Here is a 25358-nt window from a genome sequence, read left to right on the forward strand (position 1 = left end):
CTAATAAGCATCCAAAAAATAAAAAAAGTAACATTGAACCAATATGCAACTATCCACTGGGAAAACTGTATTGTTGCTGACTCTGCTACTGAGCCTCCTGCTATACTGTCAGCACTCATATGCACTCCTCAGTATTGGACTGACATTGATTCTCCTGCTATTGAATACTGTGGGCCCCCATAGCAATGGTAATGATCCATGAGACAAAAAAACACCTCAGTGGACCCTGCCCAAATTTCTCAAACTCTTGGACTAGGGCTTCACATCACCCCACCTCACACTTGGAGGTATGGTTGCATGTGCTCCTTCTACCCACTTAGCTTGAAATCTCCCCCTACTAGAGGTCTCTGCTTTAGTGGATGTCTCCACTCTTCCTCCTTCCCGCTTCTCCATTTGTGGCTACTCCACAACTTCCTAAGGTTGCTTCTGAGGCTCCATTTTGAGAGGTAAATTATGCTCCCTCTCAACGACCATGTCTCTAACCCTTGCCTTGCCCCTCAAGGCTTTGCATGCATATTCTACCTCAAGTGCATAAAATTTCTTGACTCGCTCACTGAATTGCTTCACTTGTCCCATAACTATGTGCCGCATAAAGGCTTTACCTTTACTGAAGATAACATCGTAACCAAATTATTCCAACACTGCTACGAAGATGAGATTATTCTTCAGACCTGACATGAACATAACATATTTGAGTCAAAGAGGGGATCCTGAATCCCTCTTAAATATTACAGTACCAATCCTGTTAGCACTGTACCTTCCGTCATCTCCAAACTCAATGTTCATCTTGAGGTCTTTCTCCTCCCAGTCATTGAAGAATTCTCTATTCCCCATCCTGTGGAGTGAGGCACACAAATCCAGATACCACACACTCCCCATCACTATGCTTTCCATGTGTGCAATGAGAGTGAAATCAAGCTTGAACTGTGAAGCCAAAGCTTCACTTGCTGCAACTACTATAGACTCCTTTTTGCTTTCCTTCTTGGGTGGACACTTTGTGGCATAGTACTTGACAAATTCATGACAATGAAAGCACTTGATTTTGGACAAGTATTTCTTATTGCCCTTTTGGCTGGAATAAGCCTCACCTTGGGAATTCTTCCCCTTGGCCTTCATTCCTTTTCTGATGAATGCAAAGTACTCTTCCTCTTCTTTGGATGAGGTCCCATCTTTGATATTCCGTCTTATCTCACGTTGTACAAAATTGGACCAAAGACGTTCCCAATTGGTAGTTTTCCCTCCTATTCACCAAATCTTGGTGGTTGTGCCATCTCTTGGGAAGGCCTAGAAGGGCTAGGCTTATCAGATCATCCTCTGCTATAGTAACACCAAATTGACCAATTTCATCACGACATTGTGTCAACTTGCTGAGGTACTGTGGTATTGTGATGTTCTTTTGCATCTTGATATTTCAAAGCTTGTCCTTGGGTGCCAACTTCCTGTGCTCACTAGTGTTCTGGAATAGATCTGTCAATTCTTGCCACATTGCATATGGATTCTCTTTCCTATGGATATTAGAGACAATATGGCATCGCACTCCCTCCAATATGATCCTTCTTGCCTTGGAAACACACTTCTTCCAATCTGTTAGGTTCTGAGCATCAACTGCTGCCAGTTTCTGGATATCATTATCAATGAATTCCTTCAACCCATTATCTTCTAGTACTGCCTCCATTCAGTCCTTCCAAGAAACATAATTCAAGCTTACCTCAAGGGCATACTCAAGCCTTATTCCATAGAAAGCCATCCTTCTAGCTTTGAAAAACTGATCCTACAAATTCAATCCTCTTGCAATAATTACTTCAAATTTTTTTCTCTATTGTGATTCCTGCTCTAATGCCATGTTATGAAACTACTCATGAGATTTAATAAATCTTAAGACTCAAATCTATTCTACTCTTCTGCGAAAAGTAATTCACGATTGAGAAAACATATCATAAACATGCACAAAGATTCAACACACATACACATATATTTATCTAGGTGAATAAAACTACTCAAAACCCCTTCCTATCTGTATTGCATTAATCAAATAATAGATAAGAAATATAATGCTTGATCAAGCCTAAGAAACCTGTGTAAGTGTACAGTCTATCCCTCTACCTGATTGACTAACTCTAGCCAATACTTGCTTAATTTTCCTACCCTTCAATATCTTATTTCCTTGCGTGGTTCCTTGAGGAATTAGGCCCCTGTTACAATGCATTTATGATTTTATTTACTCAACAAATAGGAACGAATATGTGGCCCTCATCTGGTCATCCATTTCCCACATGGCTTCCTTGGGCCCAAAGTGCCTCCATTGCACTTTGGTCGGCTCTATTACTCAATTTTGGAGCATGATTTGTCTCTGATCCAAAATGCATAGTGGTTACGACTGGAACTCTCCCTCTCGTTCCACCTGTAACATAGACCAATCAAAAACATGATTAGTGTCCTGTACATATATTTTGAGAAATGAAACATGGAAAACCTCATGGAATTTCACCGATGGTGGTAAGGAAAATAAATAGGCCATTGGTCCAATCCTTTCAAGGATCTCAAAATTCCCACAAAACCATGGTACCAACTTGGCACATGACCCAATCTTCAAGGAACTCTTCTTAGGTTTGATTCTCAAGTAAACATGTTTCCCAATTCATAATTCCTTATGCACCCTATGTTAATTCACATAGATCTTCTGCCTGTCTTGTGCCACATTTAAATTTAGTTTGATTACTTGCATTTGTTACTCTATTTCTCTAAGCATGTCAGACCTAATAAGGACCCTGTTTGCTGGATCATTTTGTAACCACCCCATCCCACATTTTCCTGCTTTTACAGGCTCTCCAGGTAAGCATGAGCTGAGAGTTACTATGACGTGACCCAAAATCCAAGTTCCAGTTATGGAAGTGGGGTGTACTAACCATAAACTTATTGAAGCCTCTCAGGGCCATAAAATAATCTAGGTGTTAGAACACAACCCCTGGTGATCATATCCCAAGCTAGAACTTCCTTTTAATTGAGCTCACAACCCAGCCGTACACATAAGCTGCTATGAGTGCAGTTTGATGGCTCTCCTGCATGCATAACCCTCTCTCCATGTGGTTGTAGCTGAAATTTCCTTGTTCCATGCATGCGACCATGAAATGAGTGCAACATTTTCAGGGCTAAACTACAAGCCACAACACAGAACGAACCAAAATTTTCCAGAATCAAGTTTAAGGTGATGACAAGTCTATATGAAAAGTACTAAGGCTAGGTCTTGCTCAGAAGATTCCAAACACATGAGAAAATTTCATCAAACACATGGTAAACATAGTATCTGCGGTTCATGAATTCATATATGTTCAATGTCTACTTAACTTCATTAAGGAATCATCAAGAAGGCTCAATGCCCTCTAAAACTAGCTGCAACAACACTAGTTAGTCCATGCATTCATAAGAACATACAATAACTTATCAAATCATGAAAAAGATCCATAACAAAAGAAGAACATTTGACCATGCATATAAACATCATTTAACTAGAATAAATCCATGACAAACTAGTCATAAAATCACCACAATAATCAACACATGTGCTCACTGATCACAATAAGAAAGTAAGTCATATTAACATATGAAAATGCCAACAAAGTACGAGACTCCCACATATCATTAGGGTAATTATGAGGTTTAAAATGGACCTCATAAGGAAATTATAAAATAATAGTGGAAATAATAAAATAAGATTAGATTGCATCATCAAATTTTAAAGGGTTAAAAGAAAAAACTATTTCTTCAACTTGTATTTTCAACTTATCTTCTTATGGGTTTACTCAAATTTCGAGTGGGAGTATTCGTTGGATGAAGAATTTGATTCCTTATCCAAAGAGCACCCATGTTGCATACTTTTGATGGACCCTGCTATACGAAAAATGAGAAATAAATGAAAAATGTGATTGCAATAATGTTTTTCATGTATTTCTCATTTTTCATGTAGCAGGGTCCATCGAAAATATGCAACATGGGTACTCCTTGGATGAGGAATCAAATTTTTCATTGAATGAGTACTCCTGCTTTAAATTTGAGTAAAACCTTATGGAGATAAGTTGAAAATACGAGTTGAAAAAATAGTTTTATTATTTTATTATTTTTTAATCTTTTTAAATTTTTACTTCAAAAATGGTGAATAATCCCCCATGGTTGACATTATCATCTTGAATCCTATTGGTTCTTATAAAGTTTATTTTGGTTGTACGTTTTTTTTAGGAGGCCCATTTTAGACCTCAAAAGTCCCCTAATGCCCCTAGCCATAGATTGGGTTGAACCAAATATCTCTTCTAGCCAATCACTCATGTGCCATATTCCAAGCATGAATGTGGGATCTCATGGGATAAATCAAAACATAACCAATTATGGGTTCCGGAGTCCAAACCACCTCAACCCTCAACTATAGTGATTTCACCTAAACCAATCTAGAAATCACTAACACAAAACAAGTTTGGATGCCTCCAAATTTTTTCACCATACCCAGAGGAATTTTCCTGTCTCTACCCATCCTTGAAGAGTTCCAGGAGCAAGTCCATCTCCACCCTTGACCCTTGGGAATTTCTCGAGACCACCTCACCTGGATCCAAAGTCTATCAACCATATAAAGCTTAAAACAAATAAGGAACCCCCAACACTATGACTATCCAGGAAATGATAAGGCAAGACTAAAAACCATTGTCGTTCCAGGAAAATCCCATGCCAATTACAACAAAGTAACCAAATAACCAAATGCATGTACCATGCATCCAAATCTCAACAATGAAATCACACATGCAACCTGATACCTTCAATGTCTTCCTGTTGTATCTACTCTTCCAACGTTTTCCTTGTGATCCCTTGCTTTCCTTTGGTTGTCCTCTGCTTACTTGTGTTTGTAATGACCCAACTACAATTATCAACAGAATGTGAATATTAGTGTGTATACGAGGCATGCATATGATAGCTACATATACATGCAACATATGTACTACACTAGTATATCTACTAGTTAATATTGAACATGTTTAAGTACAAGATAACAAATTATTTGTTGAAGTACTAAGTAAATACCTAATTCACCAAAATGTAATGAATATATAGAGTGGGGCACTTGTTAAGTACACCAACACTATAAATGACACTAATCAAAGCACTATTCAAATAATATACATATCAATAAATACAAAAAATTGTATAAAATAAAATAAAAAAAAATTAAAATATATATTATTTGTTTTATATACTGGCCCAAATAATTATATATTTTACTTTAAAAAATACATATATAATAATAATAAATATATCAAAAGGATAAAGGACATAGAGATTTGAATAAATGTAATTCCCTAACTAAAATTTATGGAATAAAAATTAATCGACAAACATATTTATTAAAGGTAAAATAACCAAACTCAATGGAATATATCTTAGTTATATAGTGAGTTAAAGTCAAACATGCCCATAAGTCAACTAATTCGTCCTATTTTATGCGCGCTTGTTATGTCGTCAAATAAATAAATATATATATATATTTGAAATTGTGTCATCATCAAATTTCAATATAAGTAAATTTATATTCAATACATGGAAAATCTTATATATAATTTTCCAATTAGCTATGTCATAAAAAAGAAAAATAAAAACATTTGACTCGCTTATTTTTATACCGTAATGCATATGTCACGATAGATAATTATTATTTTCTAATGGATAAAAAATAATAATGTCTAATCTATGGAAAAAAAACACACTAATATTGAAATAGTAATGTTTTTCGGTGAACAATGTTGGATGCTTACAGGGAAGTTTTTTTAACAAATTATAAATACAATACATAAATGATAAATTATCTTTATGACAATCTCATATTAAAAAAAATAAAAAAATAATAATAATATATCTACTTTTGTAAGGCCAAGTATAGTAAATTCCCCTATATATCATATAATATATGGGTGTAATTTGTTTTAATAATGGTGTGATAAAATGTATGCCTGGAGTATGCCGTAAAACTGCTTCTGCTTGGCTAAGAGCTCGTCTTCCTCGGACGTAAGGAAACAGGTTAATGGCCCAAGACCCAGAGGCATCTGGCAGGAGTGAAACCCTGCTCCCTTACGGACCACCAGCGGGTTATTACAGGTGGCGTGGTTTTCCTTGATAACAGTGATGAGTCAAACCGACATTCGCGGATAGCAGCCAGAGATGGCTGTCCTCACTGTTGGTTTGACACCTGAGTTTGATAAGTTTTGCCACCTTCGGAAAAAAAAAAGTGAGTATGCGGCATGGCAAGAAACCTCATGCCACTTAAATTGTTTCCTACACGGTTATGCTGTATTTATTTTAGGCTACTATCGGGAGAAATTCAAGGAGGCTGTATATTATTCCACGAGTAGTAAGTGCCCTTAACTAGAAATATTGATCCTAAATTATATATACCGAACCTTTTTATTAGTCCTTGTGGATTATAAAAGGAAACGGGTTGTCATTTTTAGATCTTTAGATGTAACACAATTTATTCTATCTTTATTTTAGATCTTTAGATGTAACACAATTTTACAATGAGAAAGGGTGTATCAATGGTCTTTAACAAAAGGCATCGCTTTGCTAGAAAATATATTGGTGAACCCTACCCTTAAAAAATTAAAAAGAAAAAGAAAATGAAAATAAAGAAATAAATGAAAATTATAGATAAGTTCAAGTTGTCTACTCTTGGTTTGATTTAAATGATGTGATTGACATATATGACGTTTTGTTTATGAAAATGAGTTCATACAAATATATAGTTATAAAGAGTGAGACGAACATATAAACACATAGTGATAAATAAATTGTTTATGTGTTTGTTTACATATATACATAAACACATCTTCTTTATGTATTAGATATTTTTTCACGTTGATTATATATGTATTTACACATTGGTTTATGGGTATGGGTTATATATACATTCATGTATATAGAAGGATGTAAAATTCATCTAAGAGTTATATAACTACATAGTATATTAATGATACTAGAAGTAATCTAGTATTATTAATTTTTTTGAAGTAATATTTTATTTTCTCTAAAAATTATTTGATGAAATATTTACATTGTCAAATAAACTCTTCATGACTTAGATTTGATAAACATCTGTAATTTTTGTAAAGAAAAAGAGAGGTTTATTGTGACTGTGTATAGACTATCAAGACTTAAATCGAGCTATAGTGAAGAATAGGTACCCAATGCCTTGAATTAATGATCTTTTTGACCAAACAAAATGTGCTTCTATCTTTTTAAAAATTGATCTACGATCTTGTTATCATCAACTAAGGATTAAGGAAAATGATATCTCTAAAACTGCATTTCGAACACACTTGGGGCATTATGAGTTCACTGTGGTATCATTTGGGTTGACCAAAGCACCAGTAGTATTCATGAACCTTATGAACAACATTTTCCACAAATATCTCAATCAATTTGTACAAGTCTTCTTAGATGATATTCTCATCTATTATAGAAATGAGGAGGGACATAAAGAACATTTACCAATAGTATTATCTTGCCATAGAGAACACCAATTATATGGAAAGTTATCCAAGTGTTCTTTCTTTCAAAAAACGATTCATTACTTGGGTCATATTATATCTGGTGAAGGGAGCTTAGTAGATCTTGAGAAAGTAAAGGCAATCATGGAATGACCGACACCGAAAAATGTGCATGAAGTGCAAAGCTTTATGGGTTTATCAAGCTAGTATCGAAGGTTTGTGGAAGGATTTTCCAAAATTGCAAAGTTGATCACAACCCTCCAATAAAAAGGTGTTAGGTATGAATGGACGGAGGAATGTCATAGAACATTGTTTGAACTTAAAAGATTGTTAAGACTGTTAACAATGATTTCAAATTATTATGCTTAATGTTGTTGGTACATGGATATCAATATGAAGTATATTATATGCTTAACATTGTTGATACATAGATACTAATATGAATTATGTTATAGGTGTGATGTCTACAATTTTATTTTACATATCAACATGAATGATGAGATGGAAATAAAAGAATGATTACACTTTACTACTTAATGGGAAAGCTAACTTACAGATATATTGGCTAGACATAGCCAAATATGTTATATGAACTCAAGGATCAATATCATAGAGGGGAATCATATTAGGAATGCATAGAAAATGTTACTTGAATACAATTGGTTTTGAATATATTGATGCATATGTTATAATGTGTGTACAAGTGTTCACGTTGCATATAATATCGTTACCAAATCGACCACGTGATGAAAAAATTCCAAGAACAGTTTAGGCTCAATGAGATTCCATGATAGGGTGTTGACCCTGGTCCTACTAGGAGGGGTGGAGGTATTTCGCACTGTTTATCCTCCAAAACTTGGAATCATGGGAGGACTGTGCGAGTCAAGTTCCACTAGATGTGTGATGATGACTGCTAGAGGCCTACTAGGAAATCAGGTTGATATAGTTGATGTTGTCATCCTTAGGGTTTATGAATGGTTAGTTTAGTATAACTGATGCCTTGGCATACTCCAGTAGAGAAAATATAGGGTGAGAGCAGAAGAGATTAGGAAGGATAGGATGATTTGGAATAGCTTGTGAACTTGGCAGGCAAAGGGCATGATTATTATTGATGTAAAATTTAAATGTTTAAAAATATAAATTTTAAAATGCCCTCATGTTAAAGAAAAAACAATTTTGAAACAAAATTCTTATATAATTATACTAATCACTAAATAATTACTAATATACTATGTAAACCCTAACTTCAGGATGAAGTTTTCGGAAGGAAGGGTGTATGTAATGATCCACCTACAATTACCAACAGAATGTGAATATTAGTGTACATAAGAGGCATGCATATGATAGCAACATATGCATGCAACGTATGTACTACACTAGTATACCTACTAGTTAATATTTAACACGTCTAAGTACAAGATAGATTGAAGTACTAGGTACATACCTAATTCACCAAAATGTAATGAATATGTAGAGTGGGGTACTTATTAAGTATACCATCACTATAAATGACACTAATCAAAGCACTATTCAAATAATATACATATCAATAAATACAAAGGATTGTATAAAATAAAATAAAAAAATGAATTAAAATATATATTACTTGTTTTATATATTGACCAAAATAATTATATATTTTACTTTACAAAAATACATATATAATAATAATAAATATATCAAAAGGATAAAGGACATTGATGAGCCTCGGTATTGCAACAAGAATGTTGCAACTCCCAAGGCTATTGACTTTAATTATCAACTCGGGGTTCATACAAACTTAAGAGGTGTCGGCACTATATATGCGACATATAATGTGTCATTCCTTTGCTGTCATGATGTAATGGAGTGCATGTACTGAAGTCAAATCCTAAATTAATTGCAGAAAATAAAATGTTTGAAATGGAACCTTAACCTATTGCAAGAAAGAAAGTACAAGGAAAGAGACGGAAATTCAATGCTAAATCACACCATTTCCTAATTAACTGCCAAGAAACTATGCTTTGCAATAATGCTAAATTATCATGAACCAAATGCTACTATCTAAGCATGGAAGTAAGAAGCATAAAACATCACTAATGTGCAAGTAAAGGGACTGAAATAAATCTGTTTTTGTCTTTTTGCCTTTTCATGCAAAATCAAGTATGCAAACTAATTTCTTTTGGTGATGTGGTAGGTGAATTAAGGATGTTGGAGGTTGGATGGAAGAGTTACGAGATGGTTGGATGGTGTGGGAGACTCTTGGGAGGATTTTGGTGACTTCCTACAAGTTTTCTCTCAATTTGGCCTCAAAACAAGCCAGTTCAGGAAAACCTACGAGATCTACTAGAAACCTACAGGATGATCGTGTAGGAATTACAGTGAACCTACAAGATACAGCCGAGAGAAAAATGTGAGGTGTTGGAGGTGATGAAAGGCTTAGGGAAGGTGGTAGATGGGTGGAATGGAGTGAGAAAATGCCTAGGATCACTCAGAACTCAAAACCAAAGTTGGGAGATGGATAGATTTGCTCAAAAAGCTTGGAGAACTTTCTTTGTGAAATGATGAAATTTGTGAGGATTTAATGACCAGGAAAATCAAATCCAAATTGGATGGGACAATTTTTTTTATTAACTAGGATATATTAGGTCCCTATTCCAAGTGGAATCACTCAAAACGACCCATGTTAACCCATGCAAAAAAAATAAAAAAAAAATTACTAATAAAAAATCTAGAAATTTGAGAACTAGTGAGCTAGTAAATCTAAGAAATGCCTAATCAAATCAAGTGCAAATGCAATGGGGTAATTTTTTTTATGAACTAGAATGTTTTTTTGATCTAATGTAAGTGGAATCAATTCAATTGAATCTCGTTAGGATGCTCTAAAAAATAGCATAAATTTACTGTTCTTTGCTAAAAAGGAGGTCTAACAATCTAGATTTGGGAATAAGATGACTAATCCAAGCAACTCAATGATTACTATGAACTTCCAAAGCTTTTCCAAGGATGAAATAATGCTTGTGATCCTGCAAAAGAACTTACATCAACCATTTAACTCAATCCTACAACAAGAAAACATTAATTCTAAATGCAGAAATAGAAAGAAATAAATACAAGAGATGCATGTGAATAAGCAATGAAAAGAGGGAAAAAAAATGATACAAAAGGGCTCTGAGGTTCCTGGGGTGGCCAAGCCCAAGGAAAATCAGAGATCTATGGAGGAGAAAAATATTTAGAAACTGAACATGACACCAATCTTCATTATTTTCGTCAATAGAATTAAATCCATGCAAGAAAATACAATGGAGCTGCAAGAATACAAGCTCTCCCCACAATAACACTAATGAAAATCTATCCTTAGAGGCAAATTTGACTTGGTACTTATACAAAATGATTAGGAATCATTCCCCATGAATGGAGGAAGATTTTCTCACCAAATTCCCATGATTAGTGGATCTAGTCCCTAATACTAGGAATTTGCATTAAATGGCAGGGAACACATTCCTAGATTTTCTCAATAATTCCCTAGAGGCAAATTCGACTTGGTATTTATACAAAATGATAAAGAATCATTCCCCATGGATGGAGGAAGCTTTCCCCACCGAAATCCCTTGATTAGTGGATCTGCTCCCTTGATTAGTGGAACACATTTCTAGATTTTCTCAATCATTGGAGTTCCACAATTTGTGTCATAATTCCATAATATCTTATTGACTTATTATTTATTATTGATCCTCCAGTAGTAGGGAACAAGTCCCTAAATTATTTCCTCCTCCATCTTTTCATAATCTGCCCAATATTTTCATAATATTCCACAAAAGATAAATAATATTAGGCACAAATATTCAATTATTCATAAACCTTCCTAACGAATATATTAAAGTTAAAAATAAATTATCTAATGCAAAAGAGAGGTTTAATGTGCTAAATGATGGTCATAGGTCTTAATTTATGTTTTAAATTAGAGACATGGGCCTTAATTTATGTCTAATTTAGAGGCCCATCATACCCTCCTGCTGAAAGTGTTTCTCATCCTTTGTGCAACTTAGTGACCTTATTGTGCCTCATCCATGGCCTTGGCAGCCTCTCTCTTGTGCATTAAGAATCTTGGTTGTAAGTTCTGCAAGGACAAGCCAAAAAACATATTTGTGCAAAGAAAAATCCTTGTTTTTTGATACCATTAGTTTGCCTTCTTCCCCTTATTCAAGATAGTTCTTGATTATTTTTTTAGTTTGGAAAGGTCTTCCACACCTTTATCAACATTCTACTACCTTGTTCCACCATTTATTTTCCTTAGGACTGCCTCCTGTAGGATTTCTGGGTCATTGTAATTCCTACAGGATCATCTTGTAGAAAATACATTCCTTTTGTAAACTGAAGTAAAGGAGTGGAAAAATGACATAAATGGTGGAGGAATGAATGGTATTGAGTGGTAAAATAAAAATGTGAGTGACAGGGGTCTCTTTGTGATCCTCCTTTGCTCTTTGACCATCCTTCTTGCTGACCTGCAAATGGAAATTTCATGAAAATGGAGAGGATGCTCTCTTTGTTTTTTTTTTTTCAAGAATGAAATGGGATAGATGAATGATGAATAGATAGTGAATTTGAAGTGGATGGAGGGCTTGGAGTGCTGTGGTGACCTTGGCCATTGAAATTTTTTCTTTTTCTTTTAACTGTTGTCTTCATTCCTTGAAATCATCACCCTTCATAATTTGACTTTTCAACATTGCATGAGTGAAGGAGTGAGTTGCAATTAACTAACTGAAGGCGGCTGAGACTGCTGACCAGTCATTAGCTTATAAAAGCTCATCTCTCATGCATTGACAACAAATTTCTGACTATAATATGCTCAAAAGAAGAGGTTAAGAATATTGCATACTTGTACCTACCTGATGGTTGTTGGAGAGACATGCATGTTGCTGCTGAGTTGATGTTGATGTGCAAGTGATGGATGGTGATGCTGATGTTCCTGATGTTGCCGCTAAGCTCTGGAGGAGCTTCTTTGACCTCTTTATCTCCTTTAAAACTGCTCACTGCCAATCCTGTAGCTGTTGTTCTGTATCCTGTAGGTTTACAAGGCAACGACTTGTTTTGTCCATATCTCCCAAACGGTAGACTGGATTGAGCTGAAACTTTTCAAGCATGTTGCCATCATTATTATTCACCTCCCCATAGAAAAAATTTGGTTAATGGATGCACAGATATCGAGAAAAACTAAAAATAGCCAAAGGTGATGGAGGACGATTTCTTGGAAACCGTTCGCTGGGATTTTATGAAATTTCTTGGGCATGTTACCATTATCCATATGCATCTCCCCATGAATTTTTAAATGGATGCACGAATATCGAGAAAATGCAAAAATGGCTGAAGGTGATGGAGGCTGATTTCTTAGAAACCGTGCACTAGAATTCGCTGAAATTGCTTGATCATGTTAGCGTCATCTATATACATCTCCCCCTAAAACATCTTCGCAAATGGATGCATGGTTTTCAAGTTATGGAAAAAACAAATTTTTGCTCTATGTATTTTTGCATCCTGTAGTAAAACAGAGCATCCTGTGGTTTTTTAGGACAACAAGGAAAATGAGTGACAGAAGCTTGATAATGATGGGTGGATGGTGAAAATAGATGAGGGTGATGGATTGGCATGGCCTTGAACTTGTTGGACCATTTGAGCGAAGTAGGAGCAAGTCAAGGTTTGACTTCTTTTGGCTAGGCTTGACCAATTTTTCTTTCTTTGGTGGCAACTTGTTTTTCTTCCTTGTAGATGTTGGAGAGCACCTACATTCATCAAAGAGATACATGGAACAAGGATTTTTTTTATTCTTTTTCTCTTTTTTCTTCCAGGCCTACTAGCTGCCTCAATGAGGTTTTCAACTAGTAGGTCTGCTTAGGCGCCTCAAAGGAGGTTATCACCTAGGATCTTTTATCTTTTATATTTTTTCTTTTTTTAGCCCATTGATCGCCTCATGGAGGTTTTAAATCAATGAGCCAATCTGAGGTGCCTCCAAGGAGGTTTTCACTTGATTTTTTAATTTTTTATCTTATTTTTCGTTTTTTTTGTTTCTACCCTACCCTATTTGAAAAACAAAATCACTTTCAAATATAAGAATACTTCCAATGGAGCCATGTGCACATCAAGATGACAAAAAAAACTGATGTGTAGGCTTGAAATGTATGTTTTGACAGGTACCTGAATTTGAGTGATCAAATGCTTTGACTTTGATGAATACAAGCACAATTGAAGAAGAGAGTGTTGTTGCAACTTAGTGACTATCTGGAACCATATTTCAATATATTTGTGATGTCCCTGGTCCTTTTGTTGATCTGGATCATTCTTCATGTCTTCTTCTACCATGACCTTCAAATCTTCCTCTTTTTGCTGATTTTTCTCTTGAATACATGGAGGATTTGAAGGTAACCATGAGGGAGCTTTCTCAATCTTTAATTTTGATGTTTGTTCTTCATCAATTGCAGCCCATGGTTATTTGATCTTCTCTTTCGAATCTTCTTCTTCTGGATGTAGTCCTTCAATGATATTAAGAGAATCTCTTTTTTGCAATACTTTTCCTGAGCTATGGTGAATACCATTGAGCTCAAGAGGAGATGTTTGGAAGTTTTGTACCTCAGCATTGTAAGTGGGCTGAGCTACTTTAATGTGTGGATTTGGAAATGGTAGTACAGGTAGTTGAGTGGGAGTGTAAATTTGAGATGGATGTGGATGGGGTTGTGGTTATGGTGGAGGTGAACGGTAAGGATAACATGGAGTTTGGTATGGATGATATTGTGGATGGATTCCATAAGTTCCTTGCCAACCTTGTTGCCAAGATTGGTTTTGAGGTTGAGATGGCCAATGTTGCTAAGGAAAGGGTGTGTTCCAATTACTTTGAGGTGGATATGCATAAGCTTGAAATTGTGAATTAGGCTCTTGCATCATAGTAGGCTGAATAAGTTGCCATGGTCCTCTTGGAGCTACATAATATTGCTGCATTGACAATTGACTTGCTTCATTGTTCTCTTGGTGAACTTCCTTCAACCTTGGTAATGATGGACAATGTTTAACATCCTGTGATTCTGCAACACAAATATCAGCATTTTGTTTTCTTTCATCTTGCATTCTTAACAATTCTATTTGTTTTGTTAGATTGCTAAGAATTTCTGTTTTAAAATAATCAAACAAATTTCCAAGTTTACCTTGACTTATCGATCTTGATACTGATTTACCTACTCTTGCTTTTCCTCTTGATATGTGTTTGCATTTTTCACAAATTTCCTCAAATGATAATTGATAAACATCACCTCTACTAATGAGACTAAGGAGATCAATCCATTCATCCCTAATTATTCTCAGTAAGAGGGTTTTTAGTGTGTCAGATCCTAAATGATGTAGTTTTCCCCTCTTAACATTATACATGAACCTTTCCATTAGATCCTATAGACTCTCATCTTCTCTTTGATTCATTCTAAAGATTTCTTCTTTAATATCATGATCTTTATATTTTTCTATAAATATTTTTTGCATATCATTCCATGATCTTATTGAGTTAGTCTTTAAACTCATGAACCATTTAAGAGCTCTATCCTTCAATGTTGCCAAAAACAATCTCAATTTTTGAATTTTTAATAAGTAACCATAATATCTACGAACAATTTCAAATTTAGAGAGAAAGTTTTCCGGATCCTTCAACCTTAGACCACGAAATTTTGGAAGAAAAGATGGAGGGATGTTCTTCATGTGCACACTACCATCAGTATCTTGAATGAGAAATCTGAGAGAATCTTCCTTATTGTCATCATCTCCATCCATTTCTTCTACATTCTTTGCCATATTCTTCTTTTACTTGGAAAAGTGAATGGTGATATGACTCTTACTGCACCATGTGATCAAATGGGGGGTGGGTTGGTATTGGAGAACTTTTTGTTTTTATTTTTATTTTTATGATTGAACGAAAACTATAATGCAATGCAATTTTCTACTTTTGAAATTAAATATGGCTAATGCAATTTTTTTCTTTTTTTTGAAGAAAGTAAAAAGAAATGAATCAACTAGGGAAGAAAACAATGCATACTTTTACACCTTCTTGGCAACAGTGCCAAAAAGTGATGAGCCCTGGTATTACAACAAGAATGCTGCAACTCCTAAGGCTACCGACTTTAATTATCAACCCGGGGTTCGTACAAACTTAAGAGGTGTCGACACTATATGTGTGGCATACAATGTGTCATTCCTTTGCTGTCATGATGTAATGGAGTGCATGTACTGAAGTCAAATCCTAAACTAATTGCAGAAAATGAAATGTTCGAAATGGAACCTTAACCTATTGCAAGAAAGAAAGTACAAGGAAAGAGACGGAAATTCAATGCTAAATCACACCATTTCCTAATTAACTGCCAAGAAACTATGCTTTGCAATAATGCTAAATTATCATGAACCAAATGCTACTATCTAAGCATGGAAGTAATAAGCATCAAACATCACTAATGTGTAAGTAAATGGACTGAAATAAATCTGTTTTTGTCTTTTGTCTTTTCATGCAAAATCAAGTATGCAAACTAATTTCTTTTGGTGATGTGGAAGGTGAATTAAGGATGTTGGAGGTTGGATGGAAGGGTTGGGAGATAGTTGGATGGTGTGGGAGACTCTTGGGAGGATTTTGGTGACTTCCTACAAGCTTTCTCTCAATTCAGCCTCAAAACAAGCCATTTCAGGAAAACCTACAAGATGTACTAGAAACCTACAGTATGATCCTGTAGGAATTCCAGTAAACCTACAGGATACAGCCTAGAGAAAAATGTGAGGTGTTAGAGGTGATGGAAGGCTTAGGGAAGGTGGTAGATGGGTGGAATGGAGTGAGAAAATTCCTAGGATCACTTAGAACTCAAAACCAAAGTTGAGAGATTGATGGATTTGCTCAAAAAGCTTGGAGAAGTTTCCTTGTGAAATGTTGAAATTTGTGAGGGTTTAATGACCAAAAAAATCAAATCCAAATTGGATGGGACAAATTTTTTTGTTAACTAGGATGTCTTAGGTCCTTATTCTAAGTGGAATCAATAAAAAACACCTATGTTAACACATGCAAAAAAAAAAACGTTGCTAGTCGAAAATCTAGAAATTTGAGAACTAGTGAGCTAGTAAATCCAAGAAATGCCTAATAAAATCAAGTGAAAATGCAATGGGGTAGTTTTTGTTATGAACTATAATGTTTTTTAGATCTAATGCAAGTGGAATCATTTCGATTGACGCTCGTTAGGATGCTCTAAAAATAACAGAAATTTTCTGTTCTTTGCTAAAGAGGAGGTCCAACAATCTAGATTTGGGAATAAGAAGACTAATCCAAGCAACTCAATAATTAAAATGAACTTCCAAAGCTTTTCCAAGGATGAAATAATGCTTTTGATCTTGCAAAATAACTTACATCAACCATTTAATTCAATCCTACAACAAGAAATCATTAATTCTAAATGTAGAAATAGAAAGAAATAAAAACAAGAGATGCACGTGAATAAGAAATGAAAAGAGGGAAAGAAAATGATACAAAAGGGCTCTGAGGTTCCTAGGATGGACAAGCCCAAGAAAAATCAGAGACATATGGGGGAGAACAAGATTTAAAAGCTGAACATGACACCAATCTTCATTATTTTTGTTAATAGAATTAAATCCCCGCAATAAAATACAATGGAGCTGCAAGAATACAAGCTCTCTCCACAATAACACTAATAAAAATCTATCCCTAGAGGAAAATTCGACTTAGTACTTATACAAAATTATTAGGAATCATTCCCCATGAATGGAGAAAGCTTTCTCCACCAAATTCCCTTGATTAGTGGATCTAGTCCGTAGGAATTTGCATTTAATGGCAAGGAACACATTCCTAGATTTTCTCAATAATTCCCTAGAGGAAAATTTGACTTGGTACTTATACAAAATGATTAATAATCATTCCCCATGGATGGAGTAAGCTTTCCCCACCGAAATCCCTTGATTAGTGGAACACATTCCTATATTTTTTCAATCATTAGAGTTCCACAATTTGTGTCATAATTCCATATATCTTGTTGACTTATTATTTATTATTGATCCTCTAGTAGTAGGGAACGAGTTCGCAAATTATTTTCTCCTCCAACTCTTCATAATCTGCCCAATATTCTCATAATATTCCACAAAACATAAATAATATTAGGCACAAATATTCAATTATTTATAAACCTTCCTAATGAATATATTAAAGTTAAAAATAAATTATCTAATGCAAAAAGAGAGGTTTAATGTGCTAAAGGATAGTCATAGGTCTTAATTTATGTTTTAAATTAGAGGCATGGGCCTTAATTTATGTCTAATTTAAAGGCCCATCAGACATAGATATTTGAATAAATGTAATTCCCTAAATAAAATCTATGGAATAAAAATTAGTTGGCAAGCATATTTATTAAAGGTAAAATAACCAAACTCAATGGAATATAACTTACTTATATAATGACCGCCTCTAACCAAAATGAGAGAAGGGCCGAGAAGGTAGGAGAGTGACATAAAAAAGAATTGGGAGATGGTGGAAGGAGGTTGACAGCAAGGAGGTTGGGAGACGATGGGTTTGAGCATATAAGGTAGTCAAAGTGGCTAGAAGGGGGGAGGGGAGAAGGAGAGATAGGAGAGAAATTTCAAACAGAGCCACAAAGATTGAGCCTGATTGTTCTTGGAAGTTTGGGCACAGGGGTCAGAAGATTTATATTTTGGATCTGGGGACGTATAGGTAGACCCTAGATAGGCTGAGAGGTAAAAGATGGGTTGGTAACTATAACAGTGGGAACAACCACAATCCAGAAACCTTTCAACTGGTTCCAGGCATTCTTATGCAGTCTATTTATATTCAGTTTCAAATTTTTACTGCCTGGATTGGCACAATTTAAGGAACATTTCTAGTTCTTTTGGCTAAATGAATTAAAATGGGCCTTACAGTGTTTAAGTGCTTCCTCTATCTCCTCTTAGAGCTCTATTTATGAAAGTGATCAAAGCTAGAACTAACAAAAAGCTATGAATTATTTTTTTTGATGCCTTTTTATCATTGATGTTTAGTCTCTTCCTTTTTATTTTATTTTCCTCTAATTTCTTTGTAATTTCCCTTGCATGCATATTTGTGTCTCTCCATCTCCCTTTTCTCCTATTTTCCTTTATTTCTCATATTAAATTTCGATTTATTTCCTCTTTCCGTTGCTAGTTTCCATAACCATTAATTAACCACAAGTGATGCCCACTATAGTATTTTTCCCTCCATTCAGCTTGGAATATGTGTCCCATGACATTGGTATTATTTTATTTACATGGAAAATCAACCCAGGGCTATTACAACCCCTCCCGGGGGGAACATCGTCCTCAGTGTTCGATGACACGTATGACCAACAAAACATACTAGATATGGAGATTTATAACACAACTCAATGCAGTGTTTAAATTGACACACATACATATATACATGTACATATCAAAAAATCATTTTCTTCAACTAGAAAATAAATAACGATATAATGCTCGCATTTAATCAACTGTCTCCCATGTAGCTTCATCGGGCCCAAAGTGCTTCCACTACACTTTAACCTGCTTTATTTCTTAGTTTTGGAGCATGAGCTATTTCCACTGCAATATGTAGTATGGCTATGGCTAGAACTCTACCTCTAGTTCCACCTGAAATACAGAACAATCAATCACATGATCAACATCCTACACATATCTCTTAAGCAATGAAACATGGAAAAAATCATGAACTTTCACTATTATTGGAAATGCAAGTCTGTAGGTCACTGGTACAATCCTCTCCAGGATTTCAGAAGGTTTGCAATACCGAGGTGTCAGCTTGGCACATGACCCAATCCTCAAGGAGTTCCTCTTAGGATTGATGCGCAAATAAACATGCTCCCCAAATTTAAACTCCTTGAATGCCATATGCTAATATGCATAACTTCTGTCTATTCTATGCTACCTTCAAAATACTTTTAGTAATTTTCATATCCTACTCCATCTCAGCCAACACATTGATTTGAAAATGGGGCACTTAGGCTTACAAGAACCTCTCCCACTTCCAAAGCTTATTTATTCCCAAGTCTTTATGATTAACCAATGCGAATTAAATATGTGCTTGAAAAATAGGTGTATGCTTATGGTTATTTTAACTGTTATGTTCTTTAAAATCTGTTGTTTGTGCTGATATGTAAATACATGTAATAGTGCAAACAATGCAGCAAATAACAAACACATAAGACAACAACTTAATATGGAGTTCACCCAAAACTCTTGGGCTACATCTCCTTGAGCTCTAGTCAACTCAACTAGGCTCTCTGGGATTATGGCAAAGTCCTTTTACAAGCTCTTGGCTCAACTCTATTGTTTTACATAGAAAAAATGGGTTTAGACACCATTTTATCCATGGCTCTTGAAGCTCTCGACTTTCTAGCTCTCGGCACTCGCTCTGGCTCTCATCTCTAGCTCTGGCTCTTGGCTTTGGCTCTGGCTCTGGCTCTAGCTCTTTGGCTTTGGCTTCTTTGGCTCTCTGCAAACTTTAGCTCTTTGGCTTTTCACTTGAACTTCAAGTGACCCCAAAGGCTCCCTCAGCTGCTCTGCGTAGTAGCTTTTTGCTCTCTCTCTGCTCTTTGCCTTCAGCTTGCAACTGCTCTACTTCTTAATTGAGCTCTCTGCCTCCTTTGAGGTACTTTTCCAGCTTTTTGGCTACCCTGGTCATTTCTCTGCGATTCATTGTCCCTCTGCAGCTCTGTCGCTTCAAAATGAATCATTTCCTGTAAAAACACCTGCTGCAGTGTGGCATGATGGTCAGGAGCAGTCACAGAAGGAATCGGGGCCACTTCAAAGGCGAAAATCTGAAAACTGAAAAAATTCCATTACACAGATATTTTTGGCAAAATACACTATCGAGCGCGTTTCCTGGACGTGAAACTCCCTTCAATCGCCCCTAAATCCCTGTCGGGTCCGCCATTAGGCGTTAAATCGCATCGCATTTGTGTATTGGTCGAAATCCCAAATACATGGGAAAACGATGAAAAACCCATTAAAATCCTTTTTATCGAACTTCAAATATTATCGCATCCACCCTATAAACACATCGGGTCCGCCTTGGGCTGCTTTCACAGCTCCACCATCGATCTACGGGATCTCCGATCCAACGGTCCTCATTCAATTTCGGGTGGCTTAAGGATACGGAGGTTACCTGCCCAAAAAGGCGGTTTCCCTGTTCCTCCGCCAAGCCACGCATCATTCATTGTGTGGGATCGGGCGGAGCCAGCCCAAAACCATTTACCGCTTGAGGCCCACCTGAAATCCGCCTTTACGGAACTCAAATAACATTAATCGCACCTTTATTTCCCCTTCGGGTCCGGTTGTATCGCTTTGGGGGCTTTTTCCTTTGTATTTCGGTTTTTACACCGAAACACATTAATACACGCAAAAGTCCCTTTATGGCAGAACTCAAATGTTATAAATCCATGCTGATAAGTCCGTCGGGTTCGGCATATTATCGCCCCTTTACATCGCTACAATGCGATGTATCGCAATCACAAGTCGCGTAGGCCCGGGGGTCTGACCTTTGCCTCATGCCATCGCCGATACCGATTTGCCGATCCGATCATCGGCAATCGGCATATCACATAGCCCGGGGTCCTGCCATCGCACACAGGCCTATCTCCAACCCGATATATTGGAGATTGGCAATCGGGGGTTTCTCCCCTTTCCGCTTAAGTTCGCCTCTTTGACCATTCTCTGATGCAATTTCCCTTTATAAGGGTTGTTTTGCCATTTTTAGGGTGTTTTTGCCTCTTTTTCCAAAGAACAAAGGGCATCTTCTGCATGCAACAACTTTTGCATCCTAAGCCCATTTTAGCCCATTCAAGTTGCAGTAGATTCAGAAGGAAAAGATCTCTGCAATGGGGCTATGTCCAGGAACTTCCTTGGACTTTCATTTTCCTCTGTGAGGAACACTTAGACTTAGGAGTCTATCCAAAATCCTTTTTGGATCACACATCTAGTCCAATAAACACCCTGTTCACTGGATTAGTCCAGCTGATAGGAGTATTACAACTCTACCCATAGAGAGCCTCAAATGAACTCATCTTCAAGGATTCCTTATATCTATTATTATAAGAAAACTTGACCATTCGAAGATACTTCTCCCACTTCCTCTATTGATGCATGAAATACATCCTCAACATATCCTCAAGGATCATGTTAACCCTCTCTATCTGTCCATTTGTCTATGGATGATAAGTTATACTGAAAGCTAACTCTATCCCCAAGCTTGCAAACAACTCCTTTGAAAACCTAGAAGTGAACCTTGCATCTTTGTCTTATATAATTGTTTTGGGAAATCCATGCAACCTCACTATCTCCCTGATCAATATCTGAGCCACTTCACTAGTTGAACTAGTAGACTTCACTACAACAAAGTGAGCTACATTGCTCAGTCTTTCAACCACAACCATGATGGAATCATGATGTCTTGATGTCATTGGAAATCCTGTAATGAATTCCATGGAAATGACCTCCCATTTCCATTCTGGAATCAGAATAGGATGCAATAAACCAATTGGATGTTTGCATTCAACTTTCACTTGGTCACAGTCAAAACATCTTTCAACAATCTCAACCACCTCTTTCTTCAAGTTCGGTCAATGGTATAACTTCTTAATAGCTGTCAAGGTCTTTTGGTATCTCGGGTGGCCAAAATATGGTTTGATGTGAAACTCTCTCAAGATAATATTCTTCAACTCGCTAATATCTAGCACATAAATCCTGCTCTAAATCTTGACCAATCCATTTGCTATGAGGTGATACTCCTCATGTCGAGCACTCTCACCTTGATGTTGTAATCTCTGCTTCAACTATTGATACCTCTCATCATGCTTCCCTACATGCAAGATCCGCTCTTGTAAATTTGTCCCATAAGAGCTCACAACTAAAATATGATTCACCTGCACTCTCCTACTGAGAGCATCTGCAACCCTGTTCTCTTTTCCCTTGATGTACCTGATCTCAAAATCAAACTCACTGAGAGTATTCAACCATCTAGCTTTCCTGGCATTCATATTGGGTTGATCAAACAGATACCTCAGTCCACTGTGATAGCCCATCAAGATGAACCTCCTTCCAAGGAGACAATGTCTCCACATCTTCAATGCATGAGTGATAACTACCAACTCAAGATCATGAGTCACATAGTTCTGCTCATGCTCATTCAAATTCCTTGATTCATATCAAACCACCTGCCCTTGCTACATCATAACTCCACCAAGTCCTTCCTTACAAGAATCTATACAAAACATAATGTCCTTATCAACATCCACAATCTTCAGAACCAAAGCATTTGTAAGCAGCTGCTTCAACTTCTCAAAGCTAGCTTCACAATTTCAATACATTCAAACTTATTCCCTTTCTTCTACAGAGATGTCATAGGATATCCAATATTTGAGAAGTTTCTGATGAACCACATATAATAACTTGCTAGTCCCATTAATGAGCTGACCTCATCCACATTCCTCAGAGTTGGATACTCCATGATATCCTTAATATTTTTCAGACCCATTGCTATCCCTTCCGTGGAAACAACATGTCCCAAGTAATGAATTTGAGTCTAAAAGAAACTGCACTTGCTGAGCTTTCCATACAACTGATGCTCTCTCAACAATCTCAATACCACTTCTAGGTGCTCTTCATGCTCTTCCTCATTCTTTGAATATACTAATATTTCATTAACAAATATTATCACAAAATTATCCAAATAAGGGAACAACACACTTTTCATTAAACACATGAAGGTGGCTGGAGCATTGGTAATACCAAAAGGAACCACTACCAACTCATACTGCCCATACCTTGTACGAAATGAAATCTTGTAGATGTCTTCTTCTTTAATGTGCACTTGATGATATTTTGATCTCAAATAAATCTTTGAAAACAATGCAACTCCCTTCAATTGATCAAACAAATCATCAGTCTGCGACAATGGACACCTGTTATTGATAGCCACCTTATTTAACAACCTATAATCAATGCAAAATCCAAGAGTACCGTCATTCTTCCTTATAAACAACACCATGCACCCCAGAGCGACACACTTGGCCTTATGTATCCCTTAACAAGAATTTCCTTAAGATGAAACTTCAGTTCCACCAATTCTGGAGTGCTCATCCTATATGGTTCCTTAGATGTTGGTGCTACTCCCAACATCAACTCAATAGAAAATTCCACCTCCCTATGAGGTGGAAACTCTGGAATCTTTCCAGGAGACACATCCTGAAACTGCTATAAGACAAGATACTTCATCAAGACTTCATCATCCTCATCCTCTTTCCCTTTTTCACTAGAAACATGCACTTCAAACAATAAACATCCTTTCCAACAACTATGCTTAGCTTGCATAGCTGTAACCATTCTCACTGATGTAGGATTCTTCTTTCCCTGCAAGACTCTCTTTTCTCCATCATCATCCAGACACTCAATGGCTTTGTCATACCAATCCACCTTAGTATTGTGAATAAATAGCCAGTCCATGCCCAAAATCATGCTATATGAACCCAAAGGAAGAACATATAAATGTGCTCATGTAGGCATACCATTAAGCTTAAATGCACAAGATCTCACCCAGTGATGAACTCTTCTCTTGGTTCCTGTAGCCAACTATGCCAACGAAGATTCTACATGCACTTCCATCAGAGAAATTTTGAGATAAAAAAATGGGCCTCAAAACAAAAAAGTAAAACCAAAATAAACTTTATAAGAACCAATAGGATTCAAGACGATGATGTCAACCATGGGGGAGTATTCACCATTTTAAGAGTAAAAAGGTAAAAATATTAAAAAGTAAAAAAAAAAACCTACTTTTCCAACTCGTATTTTCAACTTATCTCCCTATGGTTTTACTTAAATTTCAAGAAGAAGCACTCGTTTGATGCAAAATTTAATTCCTCAACCAAGGAGTACCCATATTGCATATTTTCCATGGACCTTGCTACACGAAAAAAGAGAAATACATGAAAAATGTTATTGCAATCACGTTTTTCACGTATTTTTCATTTTTCATGTAGTAGGGTCCATCAAAAGTATGTAATATGGGTACTCCTTGGATGATGAATTAAATTATGCATCCAACCAGTGCTCCTACTAGAAATTTTAGTAAACACGCATGGAAATAAGTTGAAAATACGAGTTGAAAAAATAGTTTTTCCTTTTATCCCTCTAAAATTTGATGATGTAATCTAACTTTATTTTATTATTTTCACTATTATTTTAATATATTCCTTAGGAGGCCTATTTTAGATCTCAAAATTTCTCTAATGTTTATTCAACTAACACTGATCGACCTGGTCAGGACAAATATAGCTATAATTCAATCTAGGATCAATCAAAATAGTACAAATTTATCAAAAAGCTTACCTTCCATCTCGATACTGGATCCCTAATGATCTCCCTACCTATTATCTATTGCTGCATAGATCCGAGCAATACTCTGTCCTACATCTCCAACTGTGTGTGCCTCTTGAGAACTATAAATATGACGCCCGCTACCCTTATGTCATGGAAAATCCCTCTTGCGGTGCTCTCTACCACAAGTCCAACAGCTCAAAGTTTTCCTACCATCAACTTTACTCTATTGCTCCTCAGGCTGAGACCCATGTTCTCTCTAAGCTGCATTAAAATTCTTATGAGGTGACACATTTTCCTTGTCACCTATATCATATCTTCCTCGCTTCTTAGGCCACTTTCCTTTCATATTCTCATTACCATTCCAGTCATGCTTGAACTCAGGCTTGTGCTTAGACTACTCATAACAATGCTTCAAATTTTCGATGACTTCCTCCAATGACC

Source organism: Pinus tabuliformis, chromosome 7, assembly GCF_031772625.1.
Source record: "Pinus tabuliformis cultivar Carrire ecotype Pingquan chromosome 7, CPIR1, whole genome shotgun sequence".
Lineage (NCBI taxonomy): Eukaryota > Viridiplantae > Streptophyta > Pinopsida > Pinales > Pinaceae > Pinus > Pinus tabuliformis.